Raw genomic sequence first — 25,900 nt, forward strand, 5'->3', positions numbered from 1 at the left:
AGAAAAAGCAATAACTTTTTTTCATGGTTGACGGGAAGACAACACGAGGGTTAATATTATTACTTGCATGGTGAATGTAAATGTGCTGTATTTATATAGCGCTTTTCCAGTCTTAACAACTGCTCAAAGCGCTTTTACATCTACAGGAAACAAGCACCGGGGGCAACTCGGGGTTCAGTGTCTTGCCCAAGGACACTTCGACAATGACTGCAGGGGCGGGGATCGAACCACCAACCTTCCGATTGGCAGGCAACCGCTCAACCACTGAGCCACAGCCGCCCCATGGTAACTCTATGGTTTGGTGTGAGTTTGGAATGAAACATGAACAGGCATTGTCATATGGAATTTCAACTAAAGGTTTGCATCCAGGTTTAACTTAGAGCCAAACTACCCACCCGATGAGACGTTATGGCTTGAGCCAAAGAATGAGCCTGTGCTGCCGCTGGAGCACAGTACATCAAAAACACTGGAGTCATCAGATTTGTTCCCAAAAATAAAGGGAACACAGGAGAGGATGTATTAATAACCATAAGTATTACTCTTTCAGCTTCTTCATCTAAATTAAAGCCAGCAATTCAGTTTAGCATTAACTTTTTAAAAATACAAATTACCACAACTTTCATACAATATTGTTATTATTCAACTTGTAAAGATATTCACACTAATTAGACTTTTCCCACTATTGTTACTATTTCACCTTTTTAGTACGCATTTAAAACAGCAATCCAATTTACACCCATTTTTTGCAGGTAATGTATTTTCTGGAATGGGTCGCCGATTTGTTTTATCTTGTGCATGCAATCAAATTAAAAACATTATTTCACTGAACTAAAGTGTACAGTAATACGGCTAGAATGCTGCAGTGCGTAGGGAAAACAGTGAATAACACATAACTGTGAACAATGCTGGATTCAACATACTTAAAAATAAAGGATACATCAAATTAGTTTTGGTAAGTAACATTGAATGTAAACAAACATTTTATCTGTGTACAAGAAAACGTCTCGGGTTACGTATGTAACCCTTGTTCCCCTCGATGGGGAACTCCATGTGAACCCTTAAAGTGCTCATATGATGCTTTTTAGACTTTTAGACTTTTTGCGTCAATAATAAACGCCAAAGGCACCTGACCAGGCGTCCCTTTTGCAGAAACCTGCCAACCAAAAGTAACTAAAAGTGAGGCAGGGTTGTTGTTGTTGTTGAAAATCATGACTTGGATTTTCCCAGGATAAATTAAAGTATTTAAAAAGAAATCTTTGATGTCCTCTTTTATGTGTGTGTGTGTGTGTGTGTGTGTGTGTGTGTGTGTGTGTGTGTGTGTGTGTGTATTTGTGTGTGCGTGTGTCTGTTCCAGTTTCTTTTCTTGCTCGGGATGTGGGGAGGAAACCAGGAATGTGTCCCTTGTCCCTCTTGGGAGCACGGATTTATTTAGGGATATATCTTTGGAGCACATTACTGTAACTATAGTAGCAACTTTATTTATGTCTTCCAAAAATGGTCCTTTGCCACTTACTACAGCATGTGTGGACATGTAGTGCCTGGGCTGGAAATAGAGCCTTCCCAGACATCATCTGTAGTTCTATTAAAATGCACACAGTCACACCAGAACAGGCTTTAAATTAAGAATGTTAAACCCTGAGATCTACGGAGCACTTTAGCATCTTTTAGTGTTAGCTACTACAATCCAGAAAACTAACAGTCAAGTAGCACAAACATATTACACAGATGAGCATTTTTTTGTTTTTGTTTTAGTGTTTAAAGCTATGCACGTGATTTTTTTTTAGGGTTTTGCACTGCTATCCCCAGAGATAGCAGTAGAGCTGGGAGTGTGGGCGGTACACTTGATTTTTCTTCTTCTGTCAGCCTGCTCTTTTCTGCACACCACAGGACTTTCAAAATAAACAGCAACCAACAAAGATTTGAAGAAGTTTATTGCCCATCAAGAATAGATATAGGGTAGCCTGTCAACTCTCGTTTTGATTAAATTGCTTTAAAAATTGAATCTGAATGCATTAAGTTAGCATTCCTTCCTCCAAAAAAAAACACTTAATTGAGAGTGATGGAATAGGTGTCTTTTTCACTGATTTCGAATCACATGAAAGTAAAATTCAATAAATAAATAAATAAAACAGACCTGGCCACCATACAGCACTCTGTCGCTTTCTGCCTGAACAACAACAGGAGGTCAGAGCCTCCAGCTAACTTCCTACTGCTGCAGAAACACTTGGTTGTGTGTCTGTGTGTGTGTGTGTGTGTGTGTGTGTGTGTGTGTGTGTGTGTGTGTGGAGGGGGGGGGTGCTACTGCAATATTAGACCGTGTGGGCTGTTGTGAAGAGACAGACGGTGGCTGAGGAGAGCACGACAGATGCCCTTTTCAATGCCAAACGCGGGCAGGTCAAAGCATCAGTCAGAGGTCAAAGGTCACCCCGCCTGCAGGAGCAAGGACTCAGCAGCAGCAGTATCTGTGAAATCCCTTGGCGTGAAATCTTTGGTTATGCCAAATATATGTACAATAAATAGATTGAAATGGAGGGCTGGTTTGTTATATATCAGGACCCTTCCTTTTACTCTTCCTGTAAAGAGACAACAATTTAATCACTAAATACATTTTTTTTATGCATTTGTATTCATGTTAAATTCTGTTGAAGCAATTTCAATGAAAAAAAAGTCCCTGTGCTAACCCGAGTGTATTCTGGATGGGGAGAAAACTTCTTTAAGTCTGCCGACTGACAAGAGGAAGAAAAATCAAGAGCACCGCCCACACTCTATGATTGACAGTCGATCTCTAGGGATAGCAGTGCAAAAATGTCCCTGTGCGTGACATCTTTGTTCAAGCTAAATATATGTAAAATAAGTAAAGAAATTATAATAATGTTGGATTATTGTTTAAATCCAAAGCCTTCCTATTCCTCTTCCTGTAAAATCCTAAAAAAAAGTGTCATAAGTGTAAAAAAAAGTAATATAAAAAAGTGTCAAAAGTGCCCCGGCTTTTATTTGAGCAATGATGGTATGTGATGTACCCCAGTGCACTAAATATACACTCTAACATGGCTACAATGTGCATAGGCACACACACACACACACACACACACACACACACACACACAGACACACACACACACATATACACACACACACTAGGGTCTGAATAATTCGGGGGGGTAAAATTCTATAGCACCTTCCACGATCCATGATGTTAAATAAAATAATAACAAATAAATGAAACATCCACTGAAAATAGGACATTTTTGTAAACAATCTGTGATATGTAACATTCTAGATAAAATGGATAACATTAACCCAGCATGTATCTTATGAAAAACACAGTATAACATACAGTGATAATAAAAAGAGTTAAAAATGTTAAAAGAAACGTTACACCAAAACTTTCAAATAAATAGTTCACACACACACACACACACACACACACACACACACACACACACACACACACACAGGTAAAAGCAACACAAATGCAATCTCTGATGCCTCTGCATGAAAAATGAAAGATTTATTCAAGAAGAGAGCAACATTCAACCCTGAGGCCTCTTCTCACAGGAAATGGATCCACTCTTCTGTGTGCCTGTGCATGTGTGTGTTGTCATTATGTGCATGAATGACTTGTTGTGCGATGAAGGCAGAGCCTGCCTGCGCACACAAACACAAAGACCTGGATGTTGGGAGGGGTAAGTAATACGTCCTATTTTTAGAGGTCTGCTCCAATTTGTGCTCCACTCCTCTGAACCCAAACAGAGTTGGAGCTAATCAGCACTGCCTCCCCACAGCCGCAGAGAGAGCAACGAGCCACAGCCTGGTTATTCCTGTGTGGAGAAAATACCTCCATCTCCCCGCAGCTTAGCAAAGTGAGAGGCCGATTAGTTGTTTTTTCCTTTTCAAAAATCTTACCTAACCCTAGTAACTTTGCAACCGTGGGCTTTCTTGCCCGAGTATCCCTGGATTTTATTCATCATAGACTTCTTGCTGCATGCATTTTAACTATGACTATATACGTAAATACAATTGCCTTGCTTCGCTGCAGGAAAGATTTAATACCTTTTCCTATTCAAAGTATGTAAGTGTAGTGTCTTAGTCAGGGGTGGAAAAGCCACACCAAATGCGTTTCAGCAGCATTTTCCATTCTACTTTAAGGATTGTGATTGGTTTAAAGAAAGACCAATAAACCGGTTTTCTCTCATCCCAGAATGCTGTGTGGACTAGCCAGACCTTCCCCGTCAGCGCTGTAGAGGAAGGTCTGGCAGTGCGGGACTAGAGCGGCACCTTTCTAGCGCCCAGGTCACACACCGTACTTTGGTCCGTGCGGGCCCGGACCAAGATCTTTAGCCTCCTTCAGGTCAATGAGGAAAAAGGCTGGGGATTGCTCTTTTACCCAGACACCCAAAAACATAGCTGACATACAGATATTGCTGTATGGCACTTGCTTTTTATGATCTGTCAGCTCATACGACCGCAAATCCTCAATATGGAACGCTTAAACAACTCAGTAATGTACTGTACAGGCTTGGCAAATGGAACTTTATCCTCATAATAGGATTTTTTTTCATTGTTGCTACATTCAGTGGTCCTTCAGAAGTAACCAATTGCCCGTACAATCTAATTTAGAAATGTGTCATGTTTTTTTTCCAGTATTAAGAGATTCTCTGAAAACTGGTTCCCATTGTGGAAACAAATGATCAATATGCTCACTGAATTCCTATGTTGTGCTCGTGGATACGTGGATGAATAGTTTGCATTTTCAGACAGAAAGCAGCAAGATTGTTCTGTAACTGTTCCATCAATCCCTCATCACCACTGCCTTCTAACGGGTCGGGGCGGTTTCATTTTCATCTGAAAGCTCTACTGGATCATGTTCGATGTCACAACCCTGGGAAACATTTAAGACATATTGTATTTGAGACTAAAACTGCTACTTCATAGTCTGAAGCATGTTGGTGTTCTCTGCATTTGTGTGCATTGTACTTTGTGTTGAGTAAACATTTGTTTGAAACATACAGGCCCTAAATAGACATGGCACATTTATTCACCATCTTAAAGGTGCCCTGTCATGTATTTCATTACGTTGTGATAATGTCTGAAGTTCTACCATGGACTGAACTAACTGCTTTTGTGGAAAAAAAATGCCTTGGTTACCTTATTTCAAGCCATTCTAGTTTGGTATAGAAAGCCTGCTGGAAGACTCAGCTCGATATGTGCCATTTCCCTTAGATATTCAACGCGCCAAGCTTCTTGATGCTATCAGCATCCTTTACCCAGCGCAAGTGGGAGAGCTCATTAATAGTAATGAGCTCAGTGAACATGACGTCAGACTGACCTGCTGTTGTCATTGGCTGATTTCTCCACTTATTTCTTTTCTAGAGCTGACAGAGGAGGTAGCAGTTCATCTTCACATTCACAACATAACACAAACACATATGGACCTAACATATTTAAAAAAAAAAATGCAAGTAAAAACATTTTTGTGTGGCAGGGCACCTTTAAATGATTACACATATCCCTCTTAAATCTTTAATACATAACTTTTTTGATATTAATGAACGTCATTCAAGCCGTTGCCAAATGAGTTGCTACAAAGCTAATTAAGACTGTAACTCCACACAACTCTCTCTGTATTTCTCAGTATGGCTGTGTTCAGAAGATTGTGGCGTTCGTCAACTTTCCTGCACAGAAGCTCAATTGAAGACAATTACCTCTCCTAAAAAATCCATCATCTCCTCCTTCACTAAAAACAAAAAAAACATTGTTAACTGAAAAAATATGAAAACGAGGCATCACAAGAAAACCACACCCTAACTAAAACTGTAATGTTTGCGCGACTTAAACAACTTTCGAACGTACACGTGTTCCACCAAAACAAGTTCCTTCCAGAGGCTATTTTGCAGAGGCGCAGTACCGCACCGCCCAAGGCGATTGTGATTGGATTAAAGAAATGCCAATAAGCCAGAGCACGTTTTTCTTCCATCTAGGAATGCTGTGTGGCCTAGCTCTTCCTCCACAGAGCTGTGAAGGAAGGTTTGGGAATGCAAGACTGCGAAGCCAACATCCGCTCAGTATAATGTGTAGTTTACACTCGTTTACTGTAAGTGACCCTCTGAGTAATCTTCCTCGTGATGCCTGGACTCCTCTCTGGCTGCTCACTGTGCTTCCTGCTGCTTCACGGACCCAGATCACCACATGCCTCCCCCACCTCTCATGCTCCGTCTGTTTGTATCAGTGTGTGTTTGTGTGTGTGTGTGTGTGCATGCGTGGCATCTAAACTCATGTTTGGTCACAGGATTTCAGCGTGTGCAGACAACATTTTGACCTCCGACTGAAAAATCCCCCACATGCATGCAACAACGATTTGTGTCCATCCTTCTCACATGCCCCACATTCCTCCCTGTTTGCTTCCCTTCCAAAGTTCTTCTGTTTAGAGAAAGAGGAGAGCGTTGACCTCTGGATGGTTTGAGGACTAAGGGAGGGGGAAACCCTCAGGAGAGAGAAAAGAGTGAACAAATATTGGGACAATCTGGTCACATACAAAGTTATAATTGAAATAGTTTGTAATTACGTGCCAACAATTCTCAGATTTTCTTGTGGAACGCATTTGTTCACTTTTTGAAAGATCATAATCATGTGATTGAAATCGGCATTCCAGTTTTCCAAAACAAAACCACAAAAACTGGTTTTCAAATCACAAAACTATTTTGAGTGTGAACGTTTTCCTTGGCTTTTTACCACTACCTACAGTATTCCTAGTTTACTTCAGTAGATAAAGGTGAAGGAACGTACAGTGGATGCAAGTGGATACAGCCTTAGTGGCGGGGCCCCGTATGAAGCCATCACGGAGCCAAAATGGTGGCCGAAATCCTTGTGTTTTCTTGCCTGGCAGTTTTTCTTTGATTGGGGTTGCACCGAAATCTTGGTTGCAGCTGGTGCTGTGGTCCTGCTCAGCGCCCTGCTACGCCCGGAACTGCTACAACTAATATTTCTAGTCATAGTTCTATTAACTTCAATTTGGCCGTGGCAATTACGTCCCTTACCGGCCCAATTTCAGACAGGACATATTTTGCTTTATAATTGCAAAAAACAGGCTCACGTGACAATTTGGCACCAACAGCATGAGGCACATTAACAGGCTTTCGTAATGAAATAAAACACCATTTATAAAACCTCATCTTAGAATGGAAATGCTTGCATATTTAAAACATATTTTTAGACGCAAGGTTTCATTTTGAAACGTAAAAGCCCGCAGTATTAGAAGGGAGGTTCCAGGCTGCAGCTGTACAGTCTATTTTTGTCAAACTAGTGTGAAACACCAGTGTTGCAGCATTTTTTTTTTTTTTCTTTTCCAGCGGCTCCAAACGGGCCCAAGAGTGCATTGGTCATTCTGGCCTTCACCAGAACCGCCAGATTGCCATTCCGCCTATGTTTCCCACTGTTCATCATACCAACTGCTTAATTATTATGAATCATATCTGTATATGTGTATCAGTGTCTCTGTGTCCCAACCGGCAGTAGCAGATGGCTGACTAGCAAGCGCTTGGGTCAGTTTTTCTCACCACTGTCACATTAAATGCTTGCTCTTAGGGGATTGGTGGGTCTATAGAGTGTGGTCCAGACCTACTCTATCTGTAAAGTGTCTTGGGATACATCCCGTTATGACTTGATAATATAAATACAATTTACTTGAAATTGAATTGAATTTCACACTGTGCGGCCCATAGAGCAGGTGCACTTGTATCCACTGATTTACAGAGCTGTCTCTCGCCATGTAGGGAAACGTTGTTTGGGCCAGAGGGTATTGCGTGAAGGGCCGGGAGTTGCAATGCCACCGTTTGGCCGCTTGTTCAATTTGCTTTAAAGCTCGGTGCACTTTCTGGGGGTCTGATCACCATGGGAACTGAACAAACTCTATCTACTGAAAACTGTAAGTAGTGGATGAAAACACCAGAAAATGCAAGTAAATGAGTCCAATCTTTTAACTTTAGGATAAAAATGCAAATTCAGGGTCATGTGTTTTATAGTTTGGGTGAACACTTCTTTTAGATATTATAAAATGTACAGATATTGGAATAAATGTGTTATTTCACAACTAAAATATTACAATATGATATTGTGAGTGCAACTCATTTAATTAAGTGCAATTAATATTAATCCCAGTACTGCCAGTGTCTTGAGCAGCAGATGTGTTATGATTGGCTTGGTTCCAACACTCTCAGGCTCCAAACTGCAAACTGGTACACATTTTCGTAGCACTGTGTGTGTGTGTGTGTGTGTGTGTGTGTGTGTGTGTCAAGTCAAGTCAATTTATTTATAGAGCACATTTAAAACCAACCAAGGCTGAAGAAAGTGCTGTTAAAAAGTTGTATTGTGTTATAAAAACAAAGGAAGACAATAAAAATATAGACACTGTGAACATCATACAAAAAACACACTTCTACACAAATGTCCTGAAACTAAATCATACGCCAAAGAATAAAAATGGGTTTTAAGACTCCTCTACTGCCAAGATCTTTAAGTCTCGGCAGTAGTGGAGGCCCTAATATGAATGGAAAGTTTGTTCCAGAGTCTCAGGGCCACAACGAAGAAGGCTATGAAGGTAAATATGGTGCAAAAGGTGAGAGCTTGTAGAATCCAATGTGAGAAGTTGCAGAACAAAAAATCTGAACTTGTACGTTAAAATTCAGATTGGACTTGCATTCACATGGGAAAATAATGATTTTATGAGGCAAAGTAGCTACTGTTTAAAAGCTAGGCTATATACATTTCTTTGTCATGTTCATCAATGATGATTATATTTTAAGAACGTTCAGAGACATCAATGTTTTATTATCATTTCCTTCCTGGATGCAATTCTTGGCAGCAATGAGGGTTAAGAGATGCATTATTCAGCAGAAATTACTGTTGCTGCCTGCGAGATGGATGTAATTCTCAGCAGATATGCGTGTTAAGGAACACTCATTCTGCAGAAATTCTTGTTGTGTGGGGCTCTTTGTGTCCCGCTGTGTCAGGTCGAGGTTGGCAGCAAAGCTTTCTGGCAATAGCAATGTTGCTACGCTGGCTGATCCCCACTGAAGCCGGTCCGTCTGTGGCTGCAGGACCTGGAGCACATCGCCAGTGTTTCAGTTTGACTGTTAAAAAGTGTTGAGATAATGCTAACGCTAACTTGCTATTCCACCAAGCTTCCAAGGCGATAGAAACCCTGCTTTCCCCGGCCGTTCCGTTGGCTCAGAGCTCCATAGCCTAAGTCCACATGTTGAAATTAGTTTTGCACCAAATGTATCGCAAGAAGTGTTGCAAAAGTCACTGCACGCAGATTTGCCACTGAGTGATGTGAAAGAGCACATATGTGAAGTTGCAGTGACAGATTCGAGAGGTTGTAATCACTGAGTTGGGGTTGTGAAGGAAAATGAACTTGAATAAAGGTTCGAGAGTTCAAAAAGTACACGAGTAAATGTTGCACTGCGCGCTTGCAGCTGTCATTGTGTTTATGCAAATATCAATCCACACATTTGTGAATACTTTTTCTGACTTCACTTTCAGAATACAGGTGTGTGAACATTTTCTACGAGTGCAATTTTCAATTTACAAGTTCCGAATTGTTTCACAAGCAGACATGTTTTTTTTCTTTGTGTCACTTCAAATTCAGATCACATGTGTGTGAATGTTTTTTGCAAGTGCAAATTTTAACATACAAGTTCATATTTTTTTCTCACATTTTATATTACAAGCTCTCACCTTTAACATCATATTTACCTTCATAGAAGGCACGATCACCCTTTGTTTTCATCCAAACAACATGACTTCCGTCTTACTCTCACTAAGTAGGATAAAGTTGTTCCAGCCCTTAAGAGCTTTCAGGCAGTGAAAAGGGACTTAAAAAGTATTACCTGTTTAATAATAATAACGTATCCTTTATTAGTCCAACAAGGGGAAATTACAATTTTACACACATTACACACACATACTCAGTACCTATACATGCACTAATGGAGAGATGTCAGAGTGGGGGGCCTGACCATGAAAAGGCACCGCAAGCAGTCGGGGGTTCAGTGCCTTGCTCAAGAACTAAGTAGGTGGACTGGCACCTCTCCAGCTACCAGTCCACCACCATACTTTTGTCCATATGTGGACTTGAACCAGCGACCCTGCGGTTACCAACCCAACTCCCTACTGCCCACCTGGGGAGGCAATAGCTTTTTTGAGGAAGGTACAATTGTGTGTCATCAGCATGACAGTGATAAGATATCTTATGTTTGTGAAGAATGGAGCGTTTGGGAGTATTTACAAAGAGAATAAAATTGGTCCTAAAATCAAACCTTGCGGTACACCGTTTGTAGTCGCTGCCGAAGAAGAGGAGATATTTCCATTTTCAACAGAAAATGTTCTATTTTTTAAATAAGAATTGAACCACTGTATAGCAACAGCCTGGATCACTACCCTATTCTGAAGGCAATATAACAAGATGGCATGATCTGCAGTGTCAAATGTAGCACTAAGGTCCAGAAAGAGTAAAATAGCACAATTTCCTCCGTCATCGAACAGTAACAAATCATGTAGCACTTTAAAAAGTGTTTTGTCTGTGCTGTGGTGTACTCTGAAAGCAGACTAAAATTGTCCAAGACATTAATTTCACTTCAAAATAAAGAGAGCTGAGTAAAAACAACCTTCTCCAAAATATTTGATATAAACGATAAACTAGAAATAGGCCTAAAGCTGTTCAATCAGTAGGGTCAAGGTTAGGTTTTTTAATTAGAGGCTGAACCACAGCATGTTTAAAGCTAGATGGAACTGGGCCATTCATGAGAAAGCTATTTATTACAAACAAGAGGCTGGGACCAATAGTATCAAATACCTCTTTAAAAGACGAGTGGGGACAATATCTGAAGATGAATAGATAGGTTTCATGTGTCATACAATATTCATCAATGCTGACAGGGCCACAGGCACAGAAAAATTCAGAGAAGCAGGGCATAGGATTGATTTAGAAGGGTCATTATGACCAGCAGGTGAAGTACAAGATCTGATAGTGTCATCCTTGTTTGCCCATGTTTGCCACTGTTCATCATACCAACTGTTATTATTATTATGAAACTTATTTCTCTATATCTGTATATCTCTATCAGTGTCTCTGTAGATGGCCGCCCACCAAGAGCCTGAGCCTCATCACTGTCCTAAATGCTTGCGCTTGGGGGAATTGTTGGGGCTATAGAGTGTGGTCTAGACCTACTCTGTGAAAATGTCTTGAGATCATTCCTGTTATGATTTGATGCTATAAAATCAATTTAATTGATTTTGAATTGAATTCCACACTGTGCGGTCCACAGAGCAGGCGCACTAGTATCCACTGATTTACAGAGCTGTCTCTCACCATGTAGGAAAAAGTTGTTTGGGCCAGAGGTTATCACGTTATGACAGTGTCAACCTTGTTGACAGTTGCAGTTTATCTTTTTCCATTTCCTCTCTGCTTTTCTACACTTTTGTCTAGGGGTGTGTGTGTGTTGGGGGGGGTTAGTGAGAAGTGAGACATCTGGCTTTACTCTACTACATACACACATTCTAACATTTGTCATTACTCTGTCTCCACTTCCTCTCTTTTTGTACATCATGACTGCAGTTTGGGTAGTTGTGAAATATGGAACTAATCTGTCATAAGCTGTCTACCTCTGATATGATGCATATGTGTCTAAAAGTTTGCATATATGCTGAGGAAATTGACCATTATAGCACTGGTCTTATAGAAGACAGTTAGGGAACAGAAAATTTGAAAACCCCTGTAGCATTGTCTGACTTTGACACTGTGTCAGTGACCGTTGATTTAACTCTGTTGTCGGTTTTTGGGTTTAGTTATTGGTGGTGTTGCATAGCCTTATAGTACAGAGTCTTTGTGATACTTTCCTCCCACATGTACGTACAGACAGGTGACGAATTAAAAGGAAAAACTAATAAACTGTCAACGATTCTAAATAAACTATGACTTTGAGCCACGTGCCTGACAGCTATACAAAGCTGTCAGGCACCACTGTAATACTGGAAAATACAAAGCCGTACAAAAACTCAAAGCCTTTTCAAGCCCTTTATGAGCACTTTCCTAAAGTCTGCACTCCTGCACACTTTGCTTCAGGGAATAACCCACAATTCATAGTGTTGTGATGTAAAAAGGAAAAGAACCAGCAAGAACAAGTTTGCATAAATAGCTCATCAGTAAGCACAGTGCGTAGTTCTTAAGCTTATGATGGCATTATGATGATTTCCAAATTTTTCTTTGATTCAATCCAACGACATTTTCTATTTTGAGAGAAGCTCTCCAATGACTTACTTGTGAAATCTATAAGTTCATTCTACAGATTGCAGAAATAACTCTGCTTGAGCTCTTGCACTGTCCTAATGTAGCACTGGGACCCCTTGCACTGTATTTCTGATGAGGTTGTGGATTGAGACCTGGGGTCAGTGTTCGAATTACGGGGGGTACTGGGGGGGTCCGACCTTCCCAAAAGGGATGAAAATAATAGTTTGGGGGGTACTGAAAAAAATTTAATAAATATAATTTTAGCCTATCAAAAATTGTATTTAAATGCAGGATTACCATCACCAACAATTCAGGAAATAATCTAATGAAATATGATTTTCAAACCCACACTAGGTACCAGAGAAATGGTACAGCCCAGAGAGGTACGTTCAGACTGGTTTTTTGATATCACTTCACTAGCTGTCAAAATGTTCATACTGGTTAGGCAATGGTGTGTCAGCGAATTTAAGAGTAAGGGGCTGAATAAGTATTTTTTTTGCATAAACTTTACTAGTTCCATTTCACTACATTTAAAACGGCAACTGTTAACGTTAACAGAACGGTCACGTGATTAAAAACTGCCAGCATGTTCCCGTGTGACGGTCATGTGTTTAAAGGGCAACTATTATTATTTTTTTGATAGATCCCCATAAAGAGTATAAAGTATAAATTATAACTGAAATTATTGTATAGCATTTTCGGGATAAAACTTGCATTTTCTACTTGAACATGTTTACATACTTTAATGTTAATAAAACAAAACTCCTCGTTTTTATTCATACTGTCCATGGCTGCTGAACCTGTATTCACCCTCTGTATGAGACGCTCTGTAGGAGCGCCTGTCTCTTTAAGCCCTCCTCCTTAAAAAACTCCAACTGCTCTGATTGGCCAGTGTGTTCCCTAGAATCTCTAAAGCGCTCTAGTTTTGTTTCACTGGCTAGAAGCTGGAGCTACTGCAACGGAGTATTTAGCAGAACTTTGTGCCGTGAAAATCACCAATAAAGGCTTCTAAACCAAATTTTAAACAACCGGACCCAGCAGCAAAGTAAAGTATTGACAGCCAAGATTGCAGCTATGTTGCGTTACCATGCGGCTACTTAATAGTTAGCAGTATGCTAACGGTAGATTTTAGTGGACCGAAGCATTACTTTCTACTGTCAAAGGTTGCAGCTAAAGGCTTCTGAACCAAACACTACCCAATCGGACATGTTTCGGCAGTAATATGACCCGGAATTGGGGAGAATTTAACATTGGCAGCCCAGATTACATTGCTTGCTGCCGTAAGCCATGTAGCAACTATGGTTAGCAGTGGACGCTAAAAGAATCATCACTTTCTACAGTCATAAAAGGCACATATAGAAATATAAAAAAATAAATTAAAATATTTTAAAACTAATACTACATAAACAAAAAAAGTTCCAAGAGTAATGTGACCTGGAATTGGGGAGAATTTAACAACAGTGGCAGGCAAGGTGACATTGTTTACTGCCGTTAGCATGTAGTTACCAAGGGGGTAAACCTCTTCTCTCTAAGTGAAGCTCCTATGGCGCCATTTTAATGCTATGAAGCCATCACCTGCAGTTAGCATCCCATTGTCTGCCATTCATTTGGCTTTGACAACAAATACCTTTTACATCTGAATGGCTTATGACTCCGTAGCAGACGTTTTTTGTAAAAATAGGCTAACGATTGTGTCATAACCACGTGACTTGCTGTCGCATAGTAAAAATTAGCCTGTGCTTATGTTATATCCTTACATTTACCTATTTTGTCTGTCTCTGCTGACTGGGAATGGTTGAGATTTCTCTTGGCACAGCTACCAGAAGACTTCCAGCTTTCAGACAGGTTGCCCACGTCACAACTCCGTCGTCAAGCTCAGTTGGAGGCCGCGCAGTAACGCCTAGCCATCACCGGAAAAGTGGTGCTATTTTCCTTCACTAGTTTCCGTCCAGAACAATGGGATCTGTTGGTCCATTTCTTTAACTGTCTATGGTAGCTACGTGCAACGATGTTAACACTGCATTGGCTTACAAAAAACTCTCCAGTTCTGCCTAGAGCAGATCAACAATCATAGCAGGCCGGCTTAGACTTAGCCAAGAATAGAAAAACCCGCTGAAACCGGAGCGTTCAGAACAGTTGGAAATCTGAACGTTTTAGCACACTAGTTTACTTCATTATTTGATTATTTGGCCACGTTTAACATGAAAATCTGACATTATAACATTGTAGGTATGACAGAAAATACGGAAAAAACATGCACAGTGTAACTGCACCATGAAATTACATACAACGCTCACATATCGTGTTGGAAGTCATTGACAATCTACCTATTTATTCGTTTAGGTTATAATCACAAAGTTAATTGCTGCAGTCTGGAAAGCCTGAGACGTTGCTAAAAATAAGTGCAGGGATAAGAAAAACAAGCAGTCAAACAATCTTTGTTGACATTTGATTTTCCCCAAAAAGTGACAGCCCTATAAGGAATAAAAGCACTTTGGATGCCTTTCTTCAGTACAATCCAAAAATAACATCAGTTAAACCCTTGCTGGTATGTATATAATTAGATTTAAAAAATGTGATGGAAATCTTTGTTTTGTCTGCCTTCACAAAGCTGTTTGCACCAGTCAAATGCAGCTGCTTACATTAGTTTCGCATTAGCGTCAATGATTTATCACTCCTGACATATGTGCTTGTGTATTTACAACATGGATTTATTCCTCTGTGTACTCCCATGCACCTGTGGAGCAGATTTACGACATGCACTCACATATCACCACATGTGTCTTCCACATTTACAGGATGAGGAATAGTCTCTGTCTCTTGGACAACAGTTAATTCGGATAAAAGGCGTTTTTCTCGCAAAATTTGATTTGGGAAGCAGAGAGAAAAAAAAACGTCCAACACCCCCCCACCCCCCACCCCCCCCATTGTTTATGCAAAGTCAGCTGCTGTACAATCCTTTTACACCGATAACAGAGATGAGATCGCCGCTGCGGATTTGCAGTTTTCTGCCAACATCTGCACTATCTCAGGCTGGTGCACACACATTTGCCCAAAGACACACACACACACACACACACACACACACACACACTCTAATCTGATTGTTCCGGAAAACTGAATGTAAAATTGCAATCAGTGTAGTGCAATTATTAGCCATCCTCCAATTCAATCTGCACTCTCTACCTCCTCCACTGCTGGAAATCAGCACATTCACTACAGGGAGAAAAAAAAATGGGGGTGGAAGGAGAGACAAAGAAAGAAGTAAGTAAAAAGAGAAAGAGAGAGAGAGAGAGAGAGAGAGAGAGAGAGAGAGAGAGAAATAGCTGAAAGAAAGAAAGAGAAAAATCAATTGCTGTCACATCTAGCGCAGAAAATACAGCATTGGAAACTAAGACAGAAAAAAAGAACTGAGTGTGAAATAGGCAGAGATGGAGAAATGGCTGACAGAGAAGCAAAGTAGGAGGAAAAGACGGAGGAGGAAGAAATAGTTGAAAGAACAAAAGCAAAAATAAAGAAATCAATTAGTGTCACATCTGTCGGGGGAAACTGGAGCGGCGTAAAGAAAGAAAATGAGAAAGGTCGATGAAGGGAATCGCATCTAAAAAAACCACATCTAAAATTCAGAAAGCTTCTTTCATGGACTTACTGAAATATTCAAATGGCAGTAGCCCAGGGACGGCACATCCATCGGCCTAATATGTTTGATATTTCCATGTAGAAATAAAAGCCAGGGAGTAAAATATTGATATCTGGTTCCTAATGACCTGTGGAGGATGTGGAGTAAAATGATGATGTATAGAAGAGGAGACGCAAGAGAAAAAAAATGAAGGGCACAAAGTAAGAGACACATTTTGCCCAGGAGAGCTGAAAGGGACTGAGGACAGACATTGTACCCTCCATAGAACATAAACCATTGCATACTAACGCATATGATAGACATGTAGTGATAGACATATGGCCATATCTAGCATGATTAGACGGTGGATAACTGTTCTTAATCAGGGCCGGCCCGTTGCACGCAGTGTTGGAAAATTCAACTCTGCAAAATAGCCTCGGGAAGGAATTTGTTTTGGTGGAACATGTTTACGTACAAAAATTGTTTTAACCCTTGTATGGTATTCGGGTCAAATTGACCCATTTCAAATTTTTACAAGAAGAAAAATGGACCAAGTTACATTTTTTCTACCTGAAATCAACGTCCTTTCCTTATTTCCTGTGAAAAACATGTATTTGTATTGTTTTTTCCAAAATTTGAAATGGGTCAATTTGACCCGAATACCACACAAGGGTTAAGTCCTGCAACAGAAATCTCAGATTCACTTCTGGATGGATGGCACCCCTTCATTCTTCCATCCTCTTAAAATAATCTGTCTGGCTATTATTAAACTAGTGTGGACCCAGCTTCTTTTGTGCTTATCCATCTTGTTTAGGATTGAGCCATCTCCAAGAACAAATGATCTTGGACTGAGTGGAACACAGGTCCTTGCAATCCGACATGTATCCCCGTCCAAAATTCCTGGACCTTATCACAAGACCATTGGGCATGAAGTAATTGTCCGTCCTCTGTCTTACATGGTATTTTTGTGCCAAGCCCAGCTCACAGTGCACAGGTTGGAGGACAGTCGGTCCATCCGTCTGTCCATCCACCTCTTTGGTCCAGAGCATGCCATCATCATCATGGCCACAGTGCCATGAGATTTAGCATGAGTATCCATAAAGAATGATTCCACATGATTGTGGGGACTCCCAGACATTTCCTCTAGCTCCACCAGCAGATCAAACCGTCTATGTGACCAACACTACGGTTAAAACTAGCATAATGTGGTAATGGTCCCCAGAGCATCAACCCTTATGTCGCTTACCCACTGCTAATACCAGCTCTGCTCAGCTCAGCTGGACTGGACCCAGCCGCGGTGGCCCGTCCTCCTTTTTTCCATTGCGGATTTAGTGAGGCGAGCGTGGCTGGTCGTCATAGCGCCGCCACAGGAAACTGCCGCAACCTCACGCAACACACAAACACAAAATGTCAAAGGTGTGAAATTTAGTTTCAAAAGAAGCTGTAGGCAGCGAAAAACATGCAGCCCCCCCTTGTCGCTAGCAATGATGACGCAGTGATGAGAGACAATTCTCTCCAACCAATTAGTAGTCTGCAGGTTTTCATGTCACCTTTTGGTATTGCTTCAGCTCGCTTAGAAACCTCAACGGAGGTGGTACTAAAAAAAGTACCTGTTAGCTGGTGCCAGGGACTTTTTTTCATTATGGAAAAACAAGAGTAGAGTCGAGACGAGTTGAGCAGGTACCACGTTTAACAGACATTACATTACATGTTGGTGATCCCGGGGACTTTCCTGCAGCCCAATCTGTCCATTCATCTTCCACCACTTAACCTGACATTTAACTGCTTATACTGTCTAATTTCAAAATGTAACCATCATAGTTTGAAATACCATTTTAATGCTGCTGTTACATGAAGCAGAGCTGTGGTGGAGACGGAGCAGGACAATGCCAATAAAGCAGACGCAAATGTGCTAAAGTAATAAAAGTAATATAAGAAGTAACGTAACTAATTGCTTTTGATATTAAGTAAGGTAATATTATTAATAAGTTAATAGTACACATCCTGAGTAACTTGCCCAACACTGATTTTAATACACTGATTCAATCCCTCAAAATCCATACAAGCCAAAGTCTGGTGTTGCTTCATACTCCATATCCACGTTGCATTATTATAGCACATTACTGTTCCATTAGGCTGAGCAATTGCTTGACCAGCCAAGTCTAATGGAAAGACACAGAGCGGAGACCACAGCCAGCGCTGGATGCTTCACTGCACCACCAATATTTTGGTCAAATGATTCAATTACTACTTCAACAGAGCGCTGAGCCAAAGAAAGCAGGCCGCCCCACTCTTTTTTAGTGTGTGTGAGTGTGTCTGTGCACGTGCACATAGGGACCTAAAAGGGGACCTAATTGAAACCAGCTGTTCCACGGAGACAGCGCTGGAACGAGGCCAGAGCGCCACATTAGTCTGACATGGATAGAGCGAGAGACATGTTCAGAGACAGGGAGGGAGGGGAGAGACAGATAAAAGAATGCAAGAGTCAGTGTTTGTGCAGAAGAACGGCAGTATGGGGGGAGTGTTTTTTTATTGTTTTTTCCAAACTTTGGGGACAGTTTTATGTTTTTTGTACGTGTGTCGGACTTAAAGCTAAGGAGCTAATGTACGGTACATAATCATGGTTCCCTCCACAGACAAAGTTCTATCTTTATTCTGTTTTCTGGCCTACTCATTTGAGACAGTTTAGGCAATGCTAGCTTTGTTTGGCTTAGCTGCTCTACTCCGATTTCATTTTTTCTTGTTAGTGTTAGGGTTAGGCTTGCAAATGCAGGCTACATCTACGCTATTAAATTCTATGCAATTGTATTCATAGGGTAATATCTGAACATAATCTATCTCCAGAGACTTTACAGGTAGAGTAGGTCTAAACCACACTCATTCTACATTTACATAAACACTATATACACTACCATTTTTGATTTTTAGCTGTGTTTTTGGACAAAAATGATGATTTTAGCTCCAGTAACAGAACTAATCTCCATCCATATAAACACATCTGACAATGCATAACATATGACCAATTGCACACTCTCGGCGACTGGCGCGCCCAGGTCTACACAGGAAGCAGATTGTTTGACGTCCATCTGCGGTTACAAATCATGGATGTGTAAGTTAAAAAAATAGTGAAAATATTTTGGAGAAAGAACCACAATGGCAAAAAGTAAGACCAGCTATTTATTTCCCCCCCTACAAAGCAACCCCCAAGTTTACAAACCAAATCGGGGGTAGCAGTGTCCACGCCGGAGCCGCATGGACATGAGTGACGGGCAAATGTAGCTACAAGATATTAGTGTTAAAACCAAAACAAAGTAGTGCAGATGTAGCCTAATTCAGGAAGACACTCTCAAACATTCACAATCTCTACAGCTTGCTGACTATTCTATATATAGTTGTTCTTTTCTATTATTATTTGGGCATTTTCTTAGACATGAAAGCGGAGAGAGAGGGAAGACATGCAGGAAATAGCCACAGGTCGGACTCCAACCCTGGGGCTCTGAATGAAGGAATAAACCTCTACACGTGGGCGCGCCCTCTACCAACTGAGCTACCTGGGTGATAGGTTCTCTGAGTTCACACAAGCCTATCATATCGTCTCTGTCAAACCTTGAATCTGTTTCCTCTCTGCTGCTTTTGGCTGTCCATTCACTCTGAACCAATGTGACCCTCCTCCACCCCTCCACCTCCAGGCTCCATCACATCCAGTCCTGCTCATCATCCAGATCTTTAGCCAACTCTCTTCATATTTACAGGGGGATAATAATTATATCATCACTAGTCTATATATATATGGACGACAAATTGTTAAGGAGATTGCTCCAATGCTGCGGTGGCTCCGTCCAGCGCTTAGCACCGCCCATGACAATTGTGATTGGTGTAAAGAAATGCCAATAAAGCAGAGCACGTTTTCCTGGACTAGCCAGACCAAGTCTGGCAATAGGAGACTATATCATCACTATCCCCTTTGTCATGATGGTTCCTAATCCCCAAAGACTCTTCACAATCACTATATTGTGGAGCATAAAATACATTGGTTTTTCAAGTCTCTCCTGATTGAAGGGTATAGAAACAGTTAAAAGTGCTAGCTCCACATTGTGCAGCTGCAACAGTAAAACGCTGCTTTTGCAATGAAACATCAGTATTAACCCTCTGAGGACAAAAGACGTACCGGCAAGTCCAGGCGATGTTTGACAACACTACTACTCAAAAAGCCATGTTACAAAATTTCATTTCAGACATTTATTTACTGTTTAATTAATATTGTGAACCCAAGATTTTTGAAAACTCATTGCAAGCACCAAAACGTTACAGAAAGCTGAGTTTGAACATTTTCATATGAAACACATGATGATCAGTTACTTGCAAATACCCTTAAAAGGTGAATTTAAAAAGAAAAGCAAAAATGTCCTTAGCCCTTAGAGAATTAAAAACTTACTAATTATAACATCAAATCCAACAATATTTTAGTCACAGGGGGGCCTTTAACTGCAGAATGGGTACTTTTACTTTAACCACTTTTTCCTGATAATGCTTTTGGATTTAAGTAGGATTACATACATTGTTCATCTAATGAAGTCTCTCCTGATGTTGGTATGTTGTATAGGAATGATGGCCAAACATGCAGAAGGCCCAGGTTTTAATGAAACTAAAACATTTTAAATTTATATACATTTTATATTTGTATTTATGAATTGTTTGTAATTTCTAAATGTATAAAAAAAATCACAAAAAATGAATGTTACCTAGCAAAGATTTTAAAAGATCTTTTAAGTTTTAGGTAAGAAATGACGCCATTTACGTCACTAGTCTTGTCAGCTGTTGACCACAGTTCCTGTCCGCTGAGAGTCATCTGATAGTCTGAGCGCTCTTGTTAACAACACTGGATTCATCAGTTGACTGAATTCTCCCACACAAACATGAAGATCTCATGTCGGCTAACAGCATACAGCCTTTAACAAACAAAGAATCTCAATGATTGACTATTTAACTCTCACAGGGATCAGATGAACAAACAAGCAACTTCAAAGCTGAAATGTGTTGAAATGAGCAGTGATGGAAGAAGTATTTAGATCCTTTACTTAAAGTTGCGGAAAGGTAAGACGTAAGAAGAGCCAGGATTTAGCCGACCACCCCTTTCTGCTAAAGCCCAAACGGTCTCCTAAGCCCCTCCTTTTCACGAGGGAGAATGATTGTGTGTGCCTGAGCAGTGATTGACACACAGTTAGACCAAGGCTCCAAGGCTCCATACCCTACTACATGTTCACATTTGGAAAATACAGAGAGATGCATCCCGGATCGTGAAGTTAGCTTACATGGATTTTACATCCAATGCTGGTAAGACCACCGCTAAATGTTGTTTAGAAAAAAATCAGAATACACAAACTCCTACTGCAATAGTGACAGTGGTGTCCTTTTTGTTTAAGGTAGATCCTATCTTATTAGTATATCAGCTCTTTAAAGGTCTTCAACACAGACTCAACCTTGACAACTCAACTCGGACTCAAACATTGGTAGTGGTGACTCGGACTCAAACACTGGGGACTCCAGACTCGACTTCAATACTGACTCATTCTCACTCCCATCGTGTCAGAAAGCGTAACTTGGTCAGGTGCCTTGGGGTTTGTTATTGACGCAAAAAGTCCCCTTTGACGTCACATTAAGACTCTTTTAGCCAGGACTCCTTATATCTCTTTTTGACACTCTTGGTCGAGACGTTTGTTTAACTGACATGCGGCACTGTTGTGGGTAGATGTAGCAAATGGTCATGAGCAGGTGATGTTGAAAAGATGGGGTATTTATTGGTCACCCCAAGTAAGTCCAATACGGCAAGATGGTGTTACAAAAATAAACTAAATTATGGACAGCAAAGACAAATTACTTTCACAAACTAAAAGTAAACTTACAGGAGAGTTAAGGTGGTCACAAAACCACTGTTTCCTTTTGACCTTAAAGCAAGTCATTGTGGAGGGCATCCAACGGCCCCTCAAATTGGAACATTCCAATGCTACAAGGCAGGGGTGGCTTAGGTGACTAGGCAGTACTGAAGGCTCTATACAGCCAAAATGAATGAATCTATCACACTGGACATTAATGTGATTCACATCAACATAGTCAAACTCAAATAGTGAGTAATAACCTTGTGATCAACATTAACATTAACACATGAACAAACGAAATAAACATAAATATATATGTATATATACATACTCTGTCACAGGTATAAGAACGGGACAGTTAGGAAAAGATGGAGGGTGGAGTTATTTAATGTACGTTTCAGTGACAAGAAAGGGACATGGACCCCGGTCTCCTGGGTGAAAGTCCTGTGTTTTTTGACCCATCCACCACCCCAACCAATCTTCTAACGCAGCTTTTCGGTCTTTCATACTAATCTCTACTGTTGTTTCTCTTAATACTACGTCATCTTACAGCACCGCGGTCGGTCTGCTGCTGTGCCCGGGGCGTTAAAGGGGGATTCTTGCGTCGGTATCTGACGCTGAGAGCCTCTGACCAAGCGTCAGGATTTTACAAGTTGGAAGTGTGAACGAGTTGCGTAATAGTAGTACGTTTCCGCAGGATGTCACCCATTTTCGTCCTAATGTCCGTCACCTTCTGGTTTCTTTGACTTTGCTCTAGTACGAAATAAAATTACCTACTTCAAACCATAAGCCTTTGTGTGTTTTGTTTCATGTGGTGAAAAATTTAAGCAAACCAAAATGCATCACCACGGACCACGCAAGAACGTTCACTTGCACATGTCTGCGCTAATGCATATTTCTTGCAGCTGGTCAAACCAGCTCATTTAATTTAAATGTATTGTCCAGACGTTGTTTGACGAGCGACGTTGCTCTGCTGGCGGCCTGTCTCCAACTTTAGCACCGGCAGGTTTGACAACGGAATTTGATGGCAGTCTATTTCTGAGAGAGACACATTGCATGCTCTGACGCATCGCAGATAGCAAAGCACGCCTGACTACATTCAGCTCAAACCTTTAGAGTAAAGTAAGAAAGCAGTAGACCTAAGATCACGTTCGTTAGGAAATGTGCATTTGCAGAAATGAATGGAGAAAGATTCTAGATGAGGAAAAGAAATGGCAATCCTTGTTTTTCCTCTCCCCTTCTTTCCCCCTCATTGTTCTTCCCATGCCATGCATTTGTATGACTCTCTGTTTGTACAGCACAGATGTCAACTGTGTGCCCAGACAAAGACATCTTCATTCTGCTCTTGATTCTCTGTCCTCACTCTGATCACTCCTCCCCTCAGCTTCTTCCTCTTCCTTCCTCTGGTCTTCCTCAACCCCTTGTGTCATCTTCCTCCTTCTTTCCTTTCCTTAGCTTCCTCCTTTTCTTCTTTTTCACCTCCCTTACCGCCTAACTTTCCTCACTTCTCTCCTTTCCTTTGCCTCTTTTCTCCATCTCCTCGTCTTCTCCTATGGTCCTCTTTGACCTCTGCTTTCTTCTCCTTTCCATTTATTTCCTTTCCTTCCCCTTCTGATGATGCTTTTTGATCTGTTCTGTTTTGTCATCTGGGTCGTCTGTACATTTCTCCTCCTCTTGTCTTTTCTTTGTACGTCTCTCTCTTCTTCCTCTCTCTGTCTCACGACAATCGACAGCCCCCTTTTTTTTGTTGCCATTTTTCAGGCAGACAGCCTCTGATTCATGTGCCCATCATCTCGCCCGCCCGAGGGCCATCGGGCCAGGCACAAAAGACGCAAGCAGTCAAGCATCTCTTTCTCCTCTCTGCAGTCGTTTTCATTGCTCTATTCCTTGACTTGTGTCTCTTTCTTCCCCTCTCATTTGCCTGTCATTCTGCCGTGCTTCTACCGTAGGTCTTGCTCTGTCACTTTCTCTCTCTCTCTCTCTCTCTCTCTCTCTCTCTCTTTCTCTCTCTCCGTCTACTATGTACCCACCATTCATCACTCACTTTGCTGGTTTCTTTCCTTTATCTATTAGCTTTCCTTTTTTCAACACAGCCTTCGTCCCTCATCTGGTTTTGGCCTTTTCCCCAGTCTCTCCTCTTCTACCGTCCTCCACGTTCTGCACTCGTCACTCATCAGGCTCATTTAAAGGAGAAGAGAAAATGAGCGGCGGTTTGAGAGATTATTTACAGAACTGTATTTATTTGGATTTCTGCCTGAAGAGAATGATTGAGCCCAAGTGAGATTCCTTTGATTGTTTGAAGAGTGTGATTGTATGGCTTTGTCTCAGGCAGCTTCGCCCTGGACGCTGGAACACATCAACATTTTCAAACAGTGACTGCAATCTCTCTTGTGGGTGAAGTCTCTGAAACAAAGTTGAAGAGTTGAGTTTACTGCTAATACTTTGCAGTTATAGACACACCATCAGCCTTTACAACAACAAGACAAGACGTAAGGGGGGGGGGGATACATTACGAATGTTGAGCCTATTTTGAATGTGATTTGGGCGTGATGATTGAAGGGACCAAGTTGGACCAGGTCTCTTCCTGTGTGTGTGTGTGTGTGTGTGTGTGTGTGTGTGTGTGTGTGTGTGTGATTTGGTTATGTTTAGCTTTGGTGTGTTTTAAGTTGTATCGGCAGTTGTCACTGGGAAGGTAGAAAGTGGTGGTTTGTGGTGTCTTCTTTCTCTGTCTTTTGTGTGTATGAGTGTGGGTTAGAAAAAAGGAAAAGAGTGTGTGTGTGTGTGTGTGTGTCATGTCATGTCGTGTGTTACAAGATGGAGATCAGCCATAGTGAAGGACAAGCGTTTCTCATCCATTTATGAGGCCGGCAGCATGAAAGCCAGCCAAGCATCCTAATGACCTATGACTCAACTCGGAGAATAATCTGACACACACACACACACACACACACACACACACACACACACAGGGCTGAGTCACACAAAGTGTACATATCGCACCAACAGTAACACACAAAACACAGTCACACTCACAATAGATAATCATGACTAGGGCTGGGTACCAAATTCAATAAGATTCGAAAACAATACAATACAATACCTAAGAAGTAAATCTCAACAACGTCAGTGAGCCAATCAGCATGCAGCATGCTTTTACCAAGATCTAATAATGTCTGTGATTGGTTGTCTACTGTTACACGTCGTAGAGACACACAGGAAAAACCCTACGCTACACATAGACGGGGCTCACGTGGCAGGAGCTGAAAAATAAATAAGATTTGGGTCGTAATGTGTAATGTAATTTCTTTTTGCTTTTCTAAATCTGGTATCGAAAAAAGTATTGTGTAGGAACAGGTATCAAAGTCATGATATCAGTATCGAGCTGTATTAAAACTTCAATCTAACCATTACCTTATACATGGTACAATTACATGAATACATTCATGTGCCTCCTTTTACAGTAACCATTATAGAGTACATTAGTAACTTTAAACAGATGGTGACAGTATGGATTTCAATAGCTGTCTGAAGATGAGGCACAAAGACGTCTCCCACTGAGTGTACAGGAGGTTGCCAGGTTAACTCCCAATCCCCAAATATATTTTTTCTTGCTTTTGTCAGGTTGTACAGACAATACATTTTAGTTTAACACACGTCCCCACCCAGAGCGCCAACAAGTGACACCAAGAGTCCCGACAAACCATGTCTGAATACGATGCTAAAGGAGCCTTTTTGTTGGTGGTGTGTGTGTGTGTGATTTCTTTTCCCCCCTCTTCTTTCTGTTTGTCTGTGGGGAGTTTATTGATTTGTGCTGAAAAAAACAAGTTTGTTTACGCCTCAGGATTTAGGATTAGCAGTTAGCATTCTGGAGAGATTCAATTTCTAATCTTTTAATCAGTGGTGAATATTTATGTGATTATGGTGTTCCACATGGTGGCTATGTTGTAGTGGAGGGAACACTGTCTTTGAAATTACTTAAGTCCTAGACCACACAAAGTGCTTCACAGGCCAAAATACTAAATACATAAAAACAATTTGATAATCAATAAAAAAATCACAGTAAATCACAATAAATCACAAAGGCACAACATACATAACATAGTCAACAGTGTGGCTAAA

The 25,900-nt window shown here is 41.0% G+C and overlaps 2 long non-coding RNA genes across 2 annotated transcripts in view; one reads left to right on the forward strand and one right to left on the reverse strand.

Moving 5' to 3' along the window:
- The window catches only part of LOC116669868 (uncharacterized), an 827,043-nt gene that overhangs the window by 703,618 nt on the left and 97,525 nt on the right, over nt 1-25,900 (reverse strand). The window lies entirely within an intron of this gene.
- Nucleotides 25,692-25,900, forward strand: part of LOC116669859 (uncharacterized) — an 18,993-nt gene continuing 18,784 nt past the window's right edge. Inside the window, exon 1 of the long non-coding RNA XR_004326884.1 lies at nt 25,692-25,702. This is a non-coding gene — a long non-coding RNA (uncharacterized LOC116669859). The remainder of the gene's footprint in view (nt 25,703-25,900) is intronic.

The sequence above is a fragment of the Etheostoma spectabile genome, chromosome 20 (genome assembly GCF_008692095.1).
Source record: "Etheostoma spectabile isolate EspeVRDwgs_2016 chromosome 20, UIUC_Espe_1.0, whole genome shotgun sequence".
Taxonomy (NCBI): Eukaryota; Metazoa; Chordata; class Actinopteri; order Perciformes; family Percidae; genus Etheostoma; species Etheostoma spectabile.